At 41.1% G+C, this 18,004-nt stretch overlaps 1 non-coding gene across 1 annotated transcript; it reads left to right on the plus strand.

The window, feature by feature from the left end:
• Positions 1 to 11,114: 11,114 nt before the first annotated feature.
• LOC132653862 (small nucleolar RNA SNORA17) lies at positions 11,115 to 11,243 on the plus strand. Its single transcript, XR_009591701.1, has one exon. It is a non-coding gene; the product is annotated as a small nucleolar RNA SNORA17 (small nucleolar RNA).
• Positions 11,244 to 18,004: the final 6,761 nt, after the last annotated feature.

The raw sequence follows: 18,004 nt of genomic DNA on the forward strand, positions 1-18,004 counted from the left end.
AGAGGCAGGCAGATCTCTGAGTTCGAGGCCAGCCTGATCTACACAGCGAATTCCAGGCAGGCAGTGCTACACAGAGAAGTGCTGCCTCAAAAAATCCAAAAAAAAAAAAAAAGTTCAATGGCAAGATTCATCTAATTCATATCTTTTTATCCACATGGAACTGTTTCCACATAGGTTTTCTTTTTCTGAATGGTATTCATCAACAAATACATTAGTATAAATTCAGTCACATTCTAAAACCATATTAATATGGCCATTTCATTTTAAGCAGATAAGTATGGTTCATAGCAGTGTGCTTTCTAGACCATCTTTTTATTTATTTTTTTGAATGTGAAGCAAGTTTTCAATTTATTTGAGTTCATGTTTAATAAACTCAAGGCTAGTGGCTACTGGGATAGTGTGGCTCTGGGTGTTTGGGGCTTGAACAACTAACTTAGAGATTGCAATAAAATTAATTTTTTAAAATATTTGGGGTAAGTCAATGGGAGCATCTGGTAATGTCACAATTAGAAAAGCATTAAGCAGAGCTGTGTGGCTTAGGCTAGTTATACAACATAATAGGTTCTAGGGTAGTGTTTCATGCGTGTTATGCTGTGTTCTTATCCCTTTCTCCATTTCCCTGACACATACTCTCAAATAGTCCTTCCTTCTGCTTACATGTCACATTAATCTCTTTCTTCGTGTTACAAAGAGGTTTGTATGTGTGCATAGATGCTATTTCTTTTTATCAATTTATTAATTCATTCACTTTACATCTTGCTTATAGCTCCCTCCCTCCTCTCCTCCAGGTCCCATCCTCCTTTTTAACATGTATTTTTTTTTTTATCCTGTGTGTGCACTTGTACCATGGTGCATGTGTGGAGGTCAGAAGACAATTTTCCTGAGTTGGCTCTTTCCATATAACACGTGAGTTCTGAGGCTGGAACTCAAGTTGCCAGCCTTGTGAGCAAATGCCCTTATGAACTGAGCCATCTCACTGGCCCTCCCTCGATTAACCCTTTCAGACTGTTCTCCAGGCCAGACCACCTGGGGTGTTTTTGGCTACAAGTAAAAATTAGACATTGGTTAAGATTTAAGATTAACTTAGTGATCCTTATTGAGGCACACGTTCCTTATCCTCTGATAATTCACTCTGAAATTGTACCAAGCCTTTTTATTGAAGACTTTTGGGTAACAGGGGATTTTGCTTAGCAGCACTCTCCTGCCAGACCGCTGCACTGCTTACTCCCCTGAAGTGTTTTAGCACACCGATCTCCCCTCTGCTGCTATGAGAAAACGATTACCTTTCTGTCCCCTTTTATCCACTTTCTACCTCTTTTCTCACAAAGAAATGTTTTTTACCCTAAAAAAAAAAGCGTGAATTGGGGCTATTCTATCTCCCATCACAATGCAAGCTAGCTAAATGTTTATGCTTTTCAAAAGCAGGAAGCGGAACCCCAAAGAAAGCATGTTAGGAGAGCAAGCACATGCATCCTGCTAATGAAAGGGGGGTGTAGAGAGCCCGGGGTTACCTAGGATACCTTCTAGCTGCTCTCTAAGAGTACGCAAAAAAATAAATAAATAAAAATAAGATGAATGCTTTTGAATAGCTCATTCCAGCACCATAAAACATAGACAACTTGAAAGAAAAGTGAGCAGACAGGCCAGAGCTAAAGGAGCAGGAGGAAATCTGCAGAAAACTAGCTGCAAAGGGAAATGCCTCAAAGTTTCCTGTTTTTGCAGAGACCTCATCACTTTCATCTACCTGAACTCTATATTTGGAGTGGGGAATGCAAGCTGTCAAGAAGAACCCTTTGACTAACGTACAGGATGACTATGGAAAGGTGGAAAGTGCTTTTGTCCTCTGCAACCTATTTTTCCATGCTGTGTGTTATGCTTTTGGGATACAGGTATCAGGGTAGCCTCAGTGGAGATGCTGTGCCACTTTTTGGAATGTTCCAGAGTTACCAATCCTGCAGACTTCTGGTAGGTATGACAACCTTCCTTATAACTGAGGATAAGTGAGGGGGAAAGAAAACCCCTCTGATAGCCAAAGGAGGTGTGGCAAGCTAGGATTTAACAGCTTGTGCGGCAGGCATCATTCTTTACAAAAGAGTGGTTTTGTGCATAGGAATATAAGACTTCTAGTAACCTTAGAAGCAAGCAGTTCTTAGAGAGATAACCCTGAGAAAGCACCAATAAATACAGCAAGAAGGAAAGGGAATGGAGAGGAAGAAGTCAGAGAGGGGTTTCTTTGAGGGCAGGTTTTAACTCCAGACAACTGGAGATCTAGTCCTATGGGGAGAAATTCAAGGAGATGGAGACTATGTCTCAAAGATAACCAATCAAGGGATGTTCACCCTCCTATTCCATCTGTCACTGAGGAAACTGAAGGAGGCTTCGTGCCACAGTCCTCCCAGTATGCCAGGCCAGCAGCACTGCAGAGGCCAGAAGCAGAACCTCCGGGCCCCACTGCAGGGAACAGTGACATGGACATGCCTGAGAACCAAAAGCAAAGCAAATGCAAGCAAGACAGACATGGTGTTTATTACTACCAAATTCCCACGAGATTCTGTTCCAAACGCTGACATATTTATGACCTGACCAAAACATGAGAGAAATGAAGAGAAACTCCACTTATAGGTAAGAGGATGCTGTGTGTAAAAGCAAACTAAAATATCATTTTAAATGAAAGCTTCCGTACTCTAAATTTCCTGAGGCTTTTAGGAATTAATACTGGTTTAGAACAGGGTTGGAAACCTGGGAACTCTGAGCAGAATCCGCTCTGCCAACTCCTGTTATGCATTCTCCAGCTACGAATTATATTTATATTTTTTAATGGTTGGAAAAGTCAAAAGAGGACTATATCACAGTGCATGAGGTTTATATGATATTCAGGTTTCATTGTCCATAAACATTTATTGGAACACAGTCACACCATTCATATATATACTGTCAGTGACTGCACTGTCAATGGTAGAGCTGAGTAGCCATGACAGGGACCATCTGGACTTCAAGATCTAAAAGTTTATTATCTGACCCTTCACAGAAAGTTTGCCAACCCATAATTTAGAAGCAGACTCACTCTTGGAGACTCTTCATGACATGAGTGTTCCCTAGGGAACAAGAGTGGGGGGTAGTCTCATCCTTCCTTTAGGGAAAGTCCAACCTTCCGGGTCATGCTCCACAAAGCAATCTCTGGGTATGCTGGAGAAAAAAAGGACTTTCAATCAGCCTTTCCTCCCTTAAGTCCCTGCCAGCTGAATACAAACTGACTGTCCTTCAGACTAGCAAAGCATGTATGAAGGAATATGGTTTGTATAAGCAGTAATGAAAATTAAATAGGCTTTTAGATTCCAGTCCCTGATTTCTCCAGTTCAAAACCTAACACTTCACAAACACCTGTTAACCTTTTTCAATTTTCCCAGACGCAAATCCACACTGGAAACTAATGTTTGAGCTCTTGAAAAGATTCTCATTGTGAGAAAGGAGGTCAAAAACAAGACAGTGGGTGATTGCATCGAACAGGAAGAAAAGCAGCTTAATTAATACTATTTAATCACTGGGTGTGGGGCAACTGAATGTCTAAAATAATAAAGATTTGTATAAACAGTTGTCGGTGGCACTGCAGTTAAACCTGGTAAACTTCATCAGACCTCAGGGGAGCCAAGTCTAACCCAGAGCCTTACCACGTGATTATCATCCAGCCGCAGAATAAGGGAAGGGATGTGTGAACCAGGTCTTTTGCTGCCATGATCTATGGGTGCGCTTATGCATGAGCATTTCATCCCTCGGAGTGCCAGAGTCCATTCTTGTTTATAGGAGAGCATCAGTATTCTCTGGGTACACACATCAGGGTGGAAGGGGCCTTAAATAGCACAAGAGAAAAGTGTTCTTAGTGGGAACACAGCCTGCGATAAACTTTGAAGTACGAATGAGAAGTGGAAGTGAATGTTAAACGCATGCCTTGTCCTAAAACTTGATGAAAAATGAAATGTAACAAGAAAAGTTGGATCCTTGCCATGACACCCATTACAGTGTAGAGGAAGGATCTGACCTTTCATGTTAAACTTACTGTGTTTTTGACACATTTAGTCAATTAAAATGGGTGAAGTGTAATTTGTTTTTCTTAAGTTTAATACAGCATGTCAATAGAAGTTAACCAAAATTTATAGTTGGAACACTAAAGCTGCCACATACACTTAAACAAATGGACACAATTTATCATAGTTGAAATAAGGAGAACATCACGGGCACTGGACTCCACACTTCACGTAAGCATGTTGCCAAATATAGGAAAGCAAGCTCCTTCTCACACATCCAATGAGAAAGACATGTGGGTTCACATTAAATATTGGTGTGGAGACCTGGCAGGCCTCCAGTCCTAAGCAGTGTTAGCGTTGGCACTTGCAGTGTGTACTTTTACTATAAATTGTTGTAGCGTTTATTTGACATGGAATACCCAAAGGATTGATGAGCAGGAACGGAAGATTTTTTTTTCATTGTGCCATATTACCTTTTTCATACATCTATACTAAGCTTTTACATCTTCAAAGTCTAAACAAGTAGCCACCTGTATTCAATCGGCACAAGATATTTTTCATGAAGCTATAGTTTGCCTTTTTATAAACCTATAAAAGTACACATTTTCCATTTTATTAGTCAGTGAAGCAAAGGCGGATTTAATAATAAAACTTATATAATGCAGTTTCTTTACAGGCAGCTTAACATTTTTTGCTTGTTTAAAGCGCCACAAGGATGGCCCAACTTACATCAGCGTTCCTGTCTCTTTCACGCAAGAACAAATTGCTGTGATTTTGTATATTTTTACATTGAAAAAAGAATTCACCTAACCTCCTGGATTTATATACTGCTTTACAAATTCCTGAAGAGTGAAGCATAACATGAAACTAGTCAGGGAGAATTCGCCTACTGTCTGAATTTGGTGCCCATAACATGGACGTCAATTAGTCACACCTATGATGTACATGTAGTAAAATGGCTCTATGACTACAACATGATCATGTAGTCTCTTTGTAAAACTATGAGGAGATAATGGAATCCTTTTTTGTGGCTTTGGTTTTGAGCCTAGCCTTTAAGGACTACAGTATCTCTCCAGTCCCAGAATCAATTTTTAAACTTGGGACTGGCATAAGTAAAGCAAGCAGTAGTATTTTGTAATGAACACAATGGCCTAAAAGGAAAAGGTTTGTGATATTTTAGATTATAGACACAAAAATATGTAATATATACATTAATAATCCTATCTGTTAAAAAAATAACTACTGTGACTAGATATGCCAATTCACTATCAACCTAACCTGAGATTTATATGCTTAGAAACACTGGCTTCAATGTCCAACACAATCAACTGTGCTACTGCAGTCAGTGACTTCAATGTTTAACCCAGTCACAGAATGATGCCTTTATTTACTATTCCTTTAGACTACCACTAACATAAACTATAAAAAAAAAATCTTTTTCTCTTTGCTTGAAGGTCATTTTATCTATTTCAAATATACAGGACAGAAACACAACATCCTGAAATACACAATGAAAACTTACATAGAACTATACTGAGATGAGAGGGTTTGAAGTTGACTCTTTTCCTTTTAAACAATTATTACATTTTATGTATTTATTGTATGTGTATGCATGTTCACACACACACATCACTAAATGACAGGACAACTTGTAAGAATCATTTTTTTTTTTCTTCTTCCAAAAGTTGAGTCACAGGAATCAAACTTAGAGTGTGAATCTGGTAGGAAAAAAAAGTGGGTAATGATCTTGAACTCACTGGCACAGCGAAGAAGTTTCTTAGCAGGACACCAATAGCATGGATACTAAGAACAACAGTTGGTAAATGGAAGCAGAAGAGCTCTTGAATGGCCAAGGATACCAGCATCCAATCAAAGCCCACCGAATGGGAAATGCCTTTTTTTTGCCAAATATACATCTGATAGGGGATTGATATCTAGGATATAAGAAGACATTTTTAAAAACTGAACATCAGAAAAACAAATAACCCAATTTGAAAGTGGAGTAAAGGACTAAAAAGAGCTCTCAAAAGATGAAACATAAGCATCTGAGGTCACTTAAAGAACTGTTCATCATGCTTAGCCATCAAAAAAATGCAAATCAAAACTACTCTTCACTTCCATCTTATCCTAGTCAGAATGGCAAAGATCAATACCACAAGCGACGAGACTGGTGAAGTCCCGTGGAAAGGAGACACTTATTCATTGTGAGTGAGAGCACAAGCTTGTATCTGTGTGGAGGTTCCTCAAGAAACTGAGATTAGCTCTACTTCAAAATCCAGGTATACCACTCTTGGGCATATACCCACAGGGCTTATTCCCATCAGTTGCTGCTGTATCAATTATAGCCAAAGACTGGAAACAGCCCAGATGTCTATCAACTGATAAATGAATAATGAAAATGTAGTGCATTTACACAATGGAATACTATTCAAAATATTACTACAAAATGGAATTGTGAGATTTGCAGGTAAGTGTGTGTAGCTAGAAAGAAAAAAAACATTCTGTTTTTTAAGATAACCCAGACCCAAAAAGACAAATATTGTAATTTTTTTATACATTAAGCATTTAAAATGTATGCTACAATCTGAATAATCACAGAGTTTAGATATTCTGTAAAGAACCAGGGGGAAGACTTTCCAAGGAGGATAAACCAGAATATAGTATTGTGAATAAAAACATGGGAGAAAGTAGACTACAAAGTGTGAATAACAAGAAGGGTGGAAACAAAGTGTAAAAGATGTGAATAGGGAGGGCAACTAACCCTAAGGCCATTTGAAAAAAAAAAAAAAACAAAGAAAAACTTACCAGTTACTCTACATGCTTCATAAAATATGTACATGTATGAAAGAAATTTAAATAGGGTCACCAAATAATAGGAGAGATACCACCCCTACGGGGCACTTTATGCCACTAAGTAAAACCTCCTAATGCCAGGAACGGATTACATCTTGTTAAGTCTTGGGCCAGACAAGTTCCACATAAAACTCTAAACATCACAGACTATTGCCAAGGTTGTTGATGCTCTGGAAAGCCAGATCATAAGGCCTTACTGCTGAAGACAACACTTAATTGTGCCATCAAACACAGAGGAGTTGACCTAGTTACTTAACTGGAAGCTTCACCCCTAATGGCTAGCACTCATGTCACTAGAGTAGAGTAGGTACTCTCCACACTACCAGAGCTAGGCACCACCTGCCTTTCAGACATACAACTGTGGCAACAATGTTGGGGGGGATTAACTAACCAGATCCTGATCAGTTTTTCACTCCATTAGATGAAACCCATGCCTAAAACTGCTAAAGTGGCTAAGAACCTGAGACTAGATAGGCCATGAACCTAGGGGGAAAACCTACTATTATTCTGCTAAAGGAATATAGCAATAAAATGACCCCTAAAATGACACACTGCTATACACATAGGACAGTGCCTTGCTAAGCCTATATCAGAGACGCTTTTTCTGGCAGTATATGTGAATTAACACAAATATCCAAAATGGAAAAATGTGCAGATGACAAAAAGCTTTGAAGATGTGCAGGAATAAAAATGGAGCGGAGACTGAGTGATGGGCTCAGCTTGAGGCCCATGCCATGAAAGAGAGCCCACCTCTGACATTGTTAATGATATTCTGCTGTACCTGAAGATAGGAGCCTAGTATAACAGTCATCAGAGAGGCTTCACCCAGCAACTGATGGAAACTGATACAGAGACCCAGAGTCAAACATTAAGTGGAGGGTGGAGAATCCTGTGGAAGGACAGGAAGAATTGAGCCAGAGGGATCAAGGACAGCACAAGAAAACTTACAGAATCAACTAACTTGAACCCATAGGGGCTCATAGAGCCTGAACTGCCAACCAGAGAGCATGCATGGGACTCACCTAGGCCCTCTGCAGCTGAATCTTTATGTGGAACTCCTAATGCTGTCTCTGACTACATTGCGTGAATTTGGATCCCTTTCACCTAACTAGGCTGCTTTGTCTGCCCTCAATAGAAGAGGTGCCTAACCCTACTGCAACTTGATATGTCAAGGCTGATTGATATCCATGAAAGGCTTCTTCTTTTCTAAGAAGGGAAGAAGAGGTAGATGGTGGAAGGGGTGAAGTAAGAGAAAGGGACGGGGAGGGGAGGAGGAAGGGGAAGCTGTAATCAGGACATAAAGTAAATAAATAGTAAAAATAAAATAAATACTTCAAAACATTGCTATAAACTCTTAAGACAACAAAAATTCATCATTTTATTGTTCTATGCATTAGAAATCTAGCATGGATATCACTAACCAAATATCATGATACCAATAGGCAGCTTTCCTCTCAGAAATTTCCGAAGGAGAAATTTGCTCATTGTACAGCGTGTGTATAAATTTCTTTGTTGCTGTCTCTGTCTTCTTCCACAATAACAACTGAGAGCCATACCATCCTCTCGTAGCCACTGGTGTGTCTTGAGTCTTGGCCATGTCTATCTGCAGGAACAGGTTGAAGCGTTCTTGCCCTCCATCTTTCTGGTCATGTGAATAAGATGCTCTAGGATAATCTCACTCACTCAACATCCTTAGCCATCATCACGTCTGCAAAATCTCCTTTGTCCTGTAGTCTAGCACATTCATAGGCTCACAGGATAAGGACATAAGAATCATTTTTTTCTACCACAAACTCCAACAAAAACTTTCGAAAACAAAGAACTTACCAAAGCAATGGTAGCAATTTTAATAGCAGAAATAGAGAATTAGCCTTAAAAAAAAAAAGCTAACATGTACAGATGGTTTCATGAAAGCATCCAGCCAGACATTCAAAGACTAGAAAATAGAATGCTACTTGCATTTTTACAAGTGCAGAAGACAATTCCAAAAATGTTATTACAATATATATATATAGATATATATATATATAGCATTGATACATAAAACAAATAAGGTAGCACAATCATAAAAACACAGACAAATCTCATTTCGGGATACTGGGGCAAAATGCAAGTAAATGTTTGAATTATAAAACAAACTCCAAAGCACATTTAAAACTATTATGGGGCAGAGGGATGGGTCTGTGGTCTTGGGAGAATGGGGGGGGTGCATATGATCAAAACACATTATATGTCTCTATTAATCTCAGTGGATTAGATATGAAATGCAATGTTATAAATGTACACACACACATATACATATATATCAGCTTGGTCAATAAATAAGGATTTTTTTTCTTATATTAACAAGATACAGTTATTGAAACCCTAAATCCAGTGTACTATTTAAGAGGTAACCCTGAGATCTCTACTAAAAAGCCAGAACAAAGAAAAGATACTTACTGGGTATTGTTCCTTTAGTATTCGAAATGGAACTAACCTAAATTTATTTATTTATTCACTTTACATCTAAATCGTAGCCCCCTCCCTCCTCCCCTTCCAGCCCCACCCTCCCTACCTTTTACCCCTAACCCTTTTCCCCTTCTCCTCAGAACAAAAGGAGCCCCCCCCTCCACCAATCCACCCTGGCTCATCCTCTTCTGTGTGCTGGGACAAATGGCCCCTCTACAGAAAATTTTTCTAATATAAGAATGCAAGAGAAAACAATTTAAAACAATTAAAAGGCTCAGAATGTAACTCAGAAGTAGAATGCATACCTAGTGTATATGTGTGTGTCTGTGCAGAGCTATGTTCTGTTTTGTTTTGTCTGTTTTTCCCAGAAAAAAAATAAAATAATTTTTTAATCAGAAAATAAATTATCTATGTGTTGCACAAAATGTGTTAGTTATTTTTTATTATTATTGTGACAAAATAACTGAGAAAATCAAAAGAAGGAAGTTTTTTCCATTCAGATTCCAGAGAGAGACAGGGATACCAAAGAAAAAATATACCCTCAGCAGAACACCTACAGTGACCTTCCTCCAGCTCTGTCCCACCTTCCACAGCTGCTGTCACTTCCCAATAATTCATCTAACTGTCAGTTCATCAGCGGACCCCTCTGTTAAAATAGTAGGGTCCTGGAACTGGAGAGATGGCTCAGAGATTAAGTGTACTTGCTATTCCTGAAAAAGACCAAGGTTCTGTTCCCAGCACTCACATCAAGGGGCTCACAACCTCTGCCCCCAGTCCCAGGGGAGTACCTGGGAGAGCTGGCCCCTGGGGGCACCTGCGTGCACAAGCTGCATGTAAACTCATGTAGGCATGCACGTGTTTAAAGAGTAGAGTCGACACAATCCACTCATGTCTTAATACTGCTGTGTTAGGAACACACAGGCATTTATTATTAATTTATTTTTTATTAATTACAATTTATTCACTTTGTATCCCAGCTGTACCCCCCTCCCTTATTTCCTCCCAATCCCACCTATCAGGTCTCATCAGGACTGGATGCATTGTCTTCCTCTGTGGTCTGATAAGGCTGCTCCCCTCCTCAGGGAGAGGTGATCAAAGAGCCAGCCCCTGAGTTCATGTCATAGACAGTCCCTGTTCCCATTACTAGGGAACCCACTTGGATACTGAGCTGCGATGGGCTGCATCTGTGCAGAGGTTCTAGGTTGTCTCCATGTATGGTCCTTCGTTGGAATATCAGTCTCAGAAAAGACCCCTGTGCCCCAGATGTCTTGGTTCTCTTGCTTTTTGTGGAGTTCCTGTCCTCTCTAGGTCTTTCTATATCCCCCTTCTTTCATAAGATTCCCTGAACTCTGCCGAAAGTTTGGTTATGAGTCTCAGCATCTGCTTTGATATACTGCTGGGTAGAGTCTTCCATTGGCCCTCTGTGGTAGGCTCCTGTCCTGTTGCCTGTTTTCTCTCTCTTCCCATGTCCATGCCATTTGCCTTTCTGAATGAGGATTGATCATCTTACAGAAGGTCCTCCTTCTTGCTTAGCTTCTTTAGGTGTACAGATTTTAATATGTTTATCCTATACTATATGTCTAATATATACTTATATAAGTGAGTATATAAGTGTGTCTTTCTGCTTCTGGGATACCTCACTCAGGATGATCTTTTCTAAATCCCACCATTTGCCTGCAAATTTCATGATTTCTTTGTTTTTAATTGCTGGGTAGTACACAGGTATTTGAATAGTATTCCAGAACCACACCCTAAATAGAAGCACTATATTTTTAAAACTCTAAAGATACCGTCCTAGGCATTGCAGGTGTGGCCGCTGTGTCACGTGAGCGTCAGTAGATGACAGAGAGGAAAGAGGCTATCTCTATGCTCAGTGTTCGGACCCGTGAACACCCCGATGATTAGTGACCTAACATCCCCTTGAAAAAAAACAGAAGTGTCAGAAAAGACCCTGTGCCCAGATATATTTGGTCCTTGTGGAGCTCCTATCCTTTCCCCATCATACTAACTCCCCTTCTTTCATATGATTCCCTGTACTCTGCCGAAGGTTTGGTCATGAGTCTTTGTATCTGCTTTGAAAACACTGCTAGTTAGAGTCTTTCAGATGCGCTCAGTAGACTCCTGTCATACGTTCAATGCACATCCCATCTGTCTTTCTAAATGAGGATTGATAATCTTACCCCATGTCCGATCTCTTGATTATCTTTTTTAGGTGTATTCAACCAAGGACCATGTACGGATATCACCTAGAACCTCTGCTTAGATGTAGCCTGTGGTAGCTCAGTAACCAATTGGTTTCCCAAAGTGAGGGGAACAAGGACTATTTCTAACAGGAACTCAATGACTGGCTCTTTGACCTCCCCACCCCCCAAGGGAGGAGCAGTCCTGTTAGGCCACAGAGGAGGGCTTTGCAGCCAGTCGTGAAGATACCTGATAAAACAGGGTCAGATGAAAGGGGAGGAGGTCCTCCGCTATCAGTGGACTTGGAAAGGGGCAGGGTGGAGATGAGGGAGGGAGGGTGGGATTGGGAGGGAATGAGGGAGCAGGATACGGCTGGGATACAGAGTTAATAAAATGTAACTGATAAGAAAAAAATAAAATAAAAAAAAATTAGTGTACGTGAAAGTAAAACTATGTAACTAATAATGTTGAAAAAAATAAAAAAACCAGAAGTGAGCCTGAGACCACCACCAGTCTGGTGCTGAGAATGTCCCAACAGCTTCTAGGACAGGGAGCCTGAGACTAGAAGAACCCCGCCTGGGACTGAGGGCCCAAAACAGACGACCCTCACATGGGGTCTATCATGTGGGTCAAGCAAGGGGTGAGTCTGAGATGACCACCAGACCAGCACCATGGGGCCTGGATAGGAAATGGGTGGGTGTGTGGGTTGGGGAGTTGGGGAGGGGAGACACTGCCCGAGAGGATTCCTGCCTGGTGTCCTAAAGCATGAGCAGGGCAAACTATTCCTGAGACACTCCTGACATGACTCCAGACACTCAGAGACTCCGGGCACCACCAAGAGGGGCGAGTTAAGAGGTGGAGAAATGGGAGAGAAAGAGAAACAGAAGGATGTGGGTACAAGGAAGAGAGGCAGAACTGCAGACTCGAGGGCAGTGAGGAGCAGCCTGATGTGAGAAGCCAGTGATGCCACTGGGGGCCACGGTGGAGTCCTGGCCTGTGCTGCCATTGGGGGTCACATCCGGGTCCATGGCCCGTCAGTAGCAGCGGTCTGTTATCACCAAAGGCCCGGTGGGTGTAACTGATCTGGGCTATTGCCCAGAGACATGTTGATACCTGAGTGCTGTGCAGAACTGACCCCTTCTCTTCACCTGGTCATCTTGAGAGACCTGACACCGGGGGGTGAGAGCAGGAATGCCGACCCTGCCCGAAGCCATCTGCAGAACTTGGGAGAGCAGGCCCCACACGTTCCAGGAGTTCCGAATGAGTCAGTCCCTGGGGATACAAGCATGGAAGTCCTGGCTTCCATACTGGGTGATGGCACGGACAAGGGAGAGAGTCCCCTCTTTCCTCCCCCTCCCCTCCAATGCCTTGCTCCTCACCATCTACAGCAGGTGAGAGACCTGGTCCTGGGGTCATGAGAGTAGGAGAGATGTCCCTGCTCCTCACCAGCTGGAGCACTCAGGAAAGCAGGCCCTGCACCCCACCTCAGCGTCGCGACAGAGCTGTCCCCAGATGCGCCGGTTGCAGGTGAGCTAGCCTGAGGACATGAGTCTGAGAGAGCCAGTCATGCCTCTTGACTGCTATGTGGTGGTGCTGGTGAAACGCCCCCCCTCTTCCCCTCCCTTTTGTCCGCAGCATCAGCGGCAGGCTGGAGAGCTGGCCCCTTGTGGGTCTGAGAGAAGGAGAACAGACCTCACCTCAACAACACCGTAGAGCTGGACCTGAATGTCAGGGCTTGACCTGCCTCTTGTCTGCTGGGCAGTGACACAGAGGAGGGAGAGACACCCTCCACCTTCCCTTGTCCTTAGACATCTAAGGCAGGAGTAGAGCTGGCCCCAGGGTCGTGAGAGTGGGAGAACTGATCCTCGGTGGCTGCAACGTTCGGGAGATGGTGCCCTGCACCGTGGCTGGGCAGCAGGGTGGAGCTGGCCCTTATGGTGGGGACTGCTGGTGCGCTGGTCCCAAGGGTTTAATAAGAGCAGGAGAGCCAGTGGTATGACCAGCTCAGACACCTCTGGGGCCCAGATCCAGGGCTTTGGATTATCCCACGCCAACATCCAGCCCATCCATGAACTGCCAGGGTGCATGAAGGGGCTGGTTCTACACAACTACAGGATCTCCATTACGCAGATCAACAACAGGATATCTAAGGGGAGTTCCAGTGAGGTTCCAGTATAGACAGAGTCCCGGAAACCAGAGGTGTCATACCAGACCAGTGAGTCATTACGATGAACATTTGCAAGTGAAGTGTGAGCAAGAGGGTGCACTGTGGGGCACACTGCGACACACTGCAGCTTCCACAATGAGATTTCTTCTCCCTGTTGGGGGGGTTGCAAGGGTGGAGGGTGTTTAAAAGGAGAGGGGGAATGAATAGAATCGGGGGGCATGATGTGAAATTAACAAAGAACCAATAAAAAGTTTTAAGACTAACTAAAAATACTTTATTTAGGATATCTAAACTAATGAGTAATTATAAAGTAATTCACTAAGTAAGAAAGATATAAAATTATTTTTAAATGTCACTCATTAGAAAACACTATCATCAAAAAAAATTTTTTAAAGGGTAAAAGTAGAACTAGCAAGGGATTAAGCTTTTATGAGGTGCATTTCAAAACAAAATACAGCAAATGGAATGGCAGACATTCTCTCAGATAACCAAAATATAATTGATTTTCCAAAAGTACACACAAATAAAAGGTTTTTCTGGATCTAGAAAGAAATCTGCATAGGAAAAATGCATAAAATTACCTAACAAGTAACATTTATTTTTAAAATACCATTTTCATTTTATTCCTGTGGTGACTCAAAACAAATTTTTAATTATGATTTATAATCAAACTGGATTGCTTGTCAGTAACTATACCATTGCTTGTCATGAAAAGCTACTTGTGTAGAAGAGGAAGGCAATCGAGCATTTACTGCACACCAAAACACGCCACATGAATAAACACACACACACACACACACACACACACACACACATATACACCAATAAAAAGTATGTAAATAAATCCGTGTGTGTGGAAACGTAGAATGTAACTGAGGTAGCACCACGTATCTATGAAGACAAGATGGGCTCCTTAGGAAATAGTATTGTAATGATTGTAGTCATTTAGGAAAAGATAAAACTGGAGCCCACACTTCCCACCACACACCCTGACTAAGCCCAATCACGATGTGGCTGAATTCTTTAGAATTCAAAAAGAAAATGCAGAGCTGCAAGAAATAGAAAAATTAAATGTGTAGCACTTGTAGAACAAAAACATGAATGAATGCTTTTACCAATGGGTATCTTCAAGACCTCTCAAAAATTCCAATTCTAGAGACCAGAAATGGAAATCTTTTATGTGTAAAAACAACCAGAAAATAAAGAAGAAAACACAACGTACATCCAATATGAAATCTAATCTCCCAGATACATGAAGAGCACGTGGGGTGAATGAGCAGTTACTGTTTAGTGAATGCTTACGGAGGATTTACTCATGGTGATGCTCCACACTGGAACTCGTGGCTTGGGATGATACACAGCAAGTGTATCTCTACTGAAAGCTAAGAACTCCAATACTGTTCCAAGCTTAGTAGCAGCCACTTTGGCAGTCGAGGGCAACCACGGTACTAATTTCCCGCACGTGTTTTTCATTTCACTATTTGCCTTCTTGAAGATCTCAGTCTGCAAAATAACCCATGAAAAGGACTATAAAAATCCTTTGATATCCCAAGATAAGAAAAATATCCCTATTCATCATAATATTTATTTGAAATCTTTTAAATTGTAGTTACTTAAGATACTTTGTTGGTCTATAAGGTCCTAATTTTAAAGGTAAATTTTAGGACTATCTTTTGTTTGCAGCCATTAAAGTAGTCAATTCTGTGTTTATTTAACCCTGATTTTAATTTGAAATATCTAATATGACAGTAATTGCATTGTATTCATTCGATATTTGGCTCCGCATTTTACTTCCCTCCTAACTCTAACTACAGCCATCTAGAAGTCTTCCATTATTCCTTACTCAAACATACAGAGTTCAAGTTTAATATTTTGCTTAATAATTTTTGTTTAAACAAGACTATTTATTTGCATTAGTAGCAAAGTTCTTATGGGTTTTTTTCCACTCTAATGTGTTTTTCTTGTTGTCATAAAGAACAAGGGCAATGTATGTTTCCCATCTGACAAGAGAACTCTACCCACTTTTGTATTATTTACGCAATAATGATCAAGGCCCAGGGCATTTCCTGAGGATTAATGGCTGACTGGCAGATTGACTGAAGGCCATTAACTTCAGGCAGTCATTAATTTTCTTAGAAAACCTGGTTGAAGTCATTATTTCTATTATAAGATCAATAGCACACTTCCCTGGTCACTACAACAAGAAAGAAAGAAAGAAAGAAAGAAAGAAAGAAAGAAAGAAAGAAAGAAAGAAAGAAAGAAAGAAAGAAAGAAAGAGAAAGAAAGAAAAAAAGAAAGAATTGACTTTAGGAATTTTTCTTACATGCATCGAACCTATAGCTTTTGTTTTAAGAGAAACATCAACAAAATTTCAAACAACTTAGTAATGTTGTTCCTCACACAGACATCAGCGTCATGAACATTGTGCTTATTCTGTCTTTGCTTAGAGTCAAGCTAAAAATAAAGTCATTTTTTTCTGTCTGTCCTCCTACCCCCTTTTTCCCTTCCCCTCCTCCTCCTTTTTATCCTCCTCCTTCTCTTCTACCCCTTTCTCTCCCTCCATCTCTCTTAACAATGTCAGCATGAAAGTGGCCAGTCTAGGTGTAAATCTGAAAAAGCAGTGTGTGGTGGGTCACACCTTATACAGATTATTAGAGAGCAGATAGACTTGTCACTCTCTAGTGCTTTTGTTAGAGCATTTGCTGAGAAATAACCATTGGAAAGAGTTATTCTTTCTAACCTTAAGTTAAGTGGAGCGAGAGAGGGAAGGAGGAAGAGAAGGAGGGAGGGAGGGAGGGAGGGAGGGAGGGAGGGAGGGAGGGAGGGAGGGAGGGAAGGGAAAAAGGTAAAGTCCAGCAAAGAAATGCTAGATGAAAAAATGAAAGATTTTGAGCTAGATAATGTGAAGAAAGCTGAAGGAGATAAAACAAACCTCAGGGATGTTTAAATGAAACAGAATAGAGAGCATTGATTATAAAACAATTCTGAGACAATTTATATAGCCCAAAAGTGGAATGTTCAGACTTTTAACAAACATAGCAAAAGCAATGACAGTTGAAAAGAGGCTGATAAAAGAGCCCAAACATGAGCTGCACAAAGGCATCATCAATAGACATGCCAAAGTAAATGGCAAAATGCTCATTGAGTTCTTAACCCCATACAAAGAATGACAGGTAACTGAGTAAAGCCTAGAGGGGGAGAAAGCATAGTCTTCGCTGTGAAGACAACCTCTAGTATACTGTATAGAAACATCACCAGTCAACAAAAGTTGATGGCCTATTAGCTGAGGCAGGAAATAGGCAGGTGAGAGTTCCAGGTAAAGGGATGAACTCTGGAAGAGAGTGAGAGTCTGGAAGATTCGCCCTCAGACTCTGAGGAAGATGGATGCATGACTGAGGAGTGGTAGACATCCATGTGGCACACATAGACTAGAATAAACGGGTAAAATAAGTTATGAGCTAGCTAGTGGAGAAACAAGCCAAAGCTTATGACCTAGGCATTCATTCATAAATAATAAAGTCTCCGAGTTGTTATTTTAGAAACTGGGGAGGAAACCAGAAGCTAGACTTCCCAGGGAAGAGCACACCAGTTGATTATACGAATACAAATGTTCAACTCTGAAAACATACATACAAATATCATTATACAGACTTGAGCAGGCTATGCATAGAAATATATATGTACATACATACATGAACGCAATAACAATTAATGAAAATAAGAGTCCATAAATTTGAAAGAGAACAAGTAGGATAAATGGGAGGGTTTGAAGGGAGTAACTGAAAAAGAGAAAAGTCATTATATAATAATCTTCAAAAACAATTTTTATTATTATCATTTATAATAATTTATTCAATTTGTATCCCAGCTATAGCCCCCTCCCTCATCTCCTCCCAATTCCACCCTCCCTCTTCTTCTCCCCCTATGCCCCTTCCCTAGTCCAATGATAGGGGAGGACCAATCCTCCCCTTCTATTTGACCCTAGCCTATCAGGTCTCATCAAGACTAGCTGCATTGTCTTCCTCTGTGGCCTGGTAAGGCTGCACCCCCGGGGGAGGGGGGGTGTGATCAGAGAGTCTGCCACTGAGTTCATGCCTGAGAAAATCACTGATCCCATTATTAGAAACCCACTTGAAGACTGAATCTATGGGCTACATCAGAGCCAGGGATTTAGGCCCTCTCCATGTATAGTCCTTGGTTGGGGTATCAGACTCTTCAGGGCCCCCAGGGCTCAGATTTTTTTGGCTCTGTTGGTCTCCTTTTGAATAGCTATTGAGTAAACATAGCTTATTTTCAAGATGTTAAGTGTTATGCAGGTAATTTCATTAAA

This window comes from Meriones unguiculatus, chromosome 4, assembly GCF_030254825.1.
Source record: "Meriones unguiculatus strain TT.TT164.6M chromosome 4, Bangor_MerUng_6.1, whole genome shotgun sequence".
Taxonomy (NCBI): Eukaryota; Metazoa; Chordata; class Mammalia; order Rodentia; family Muridae; genus Meriones; species Meriones unguiculatus.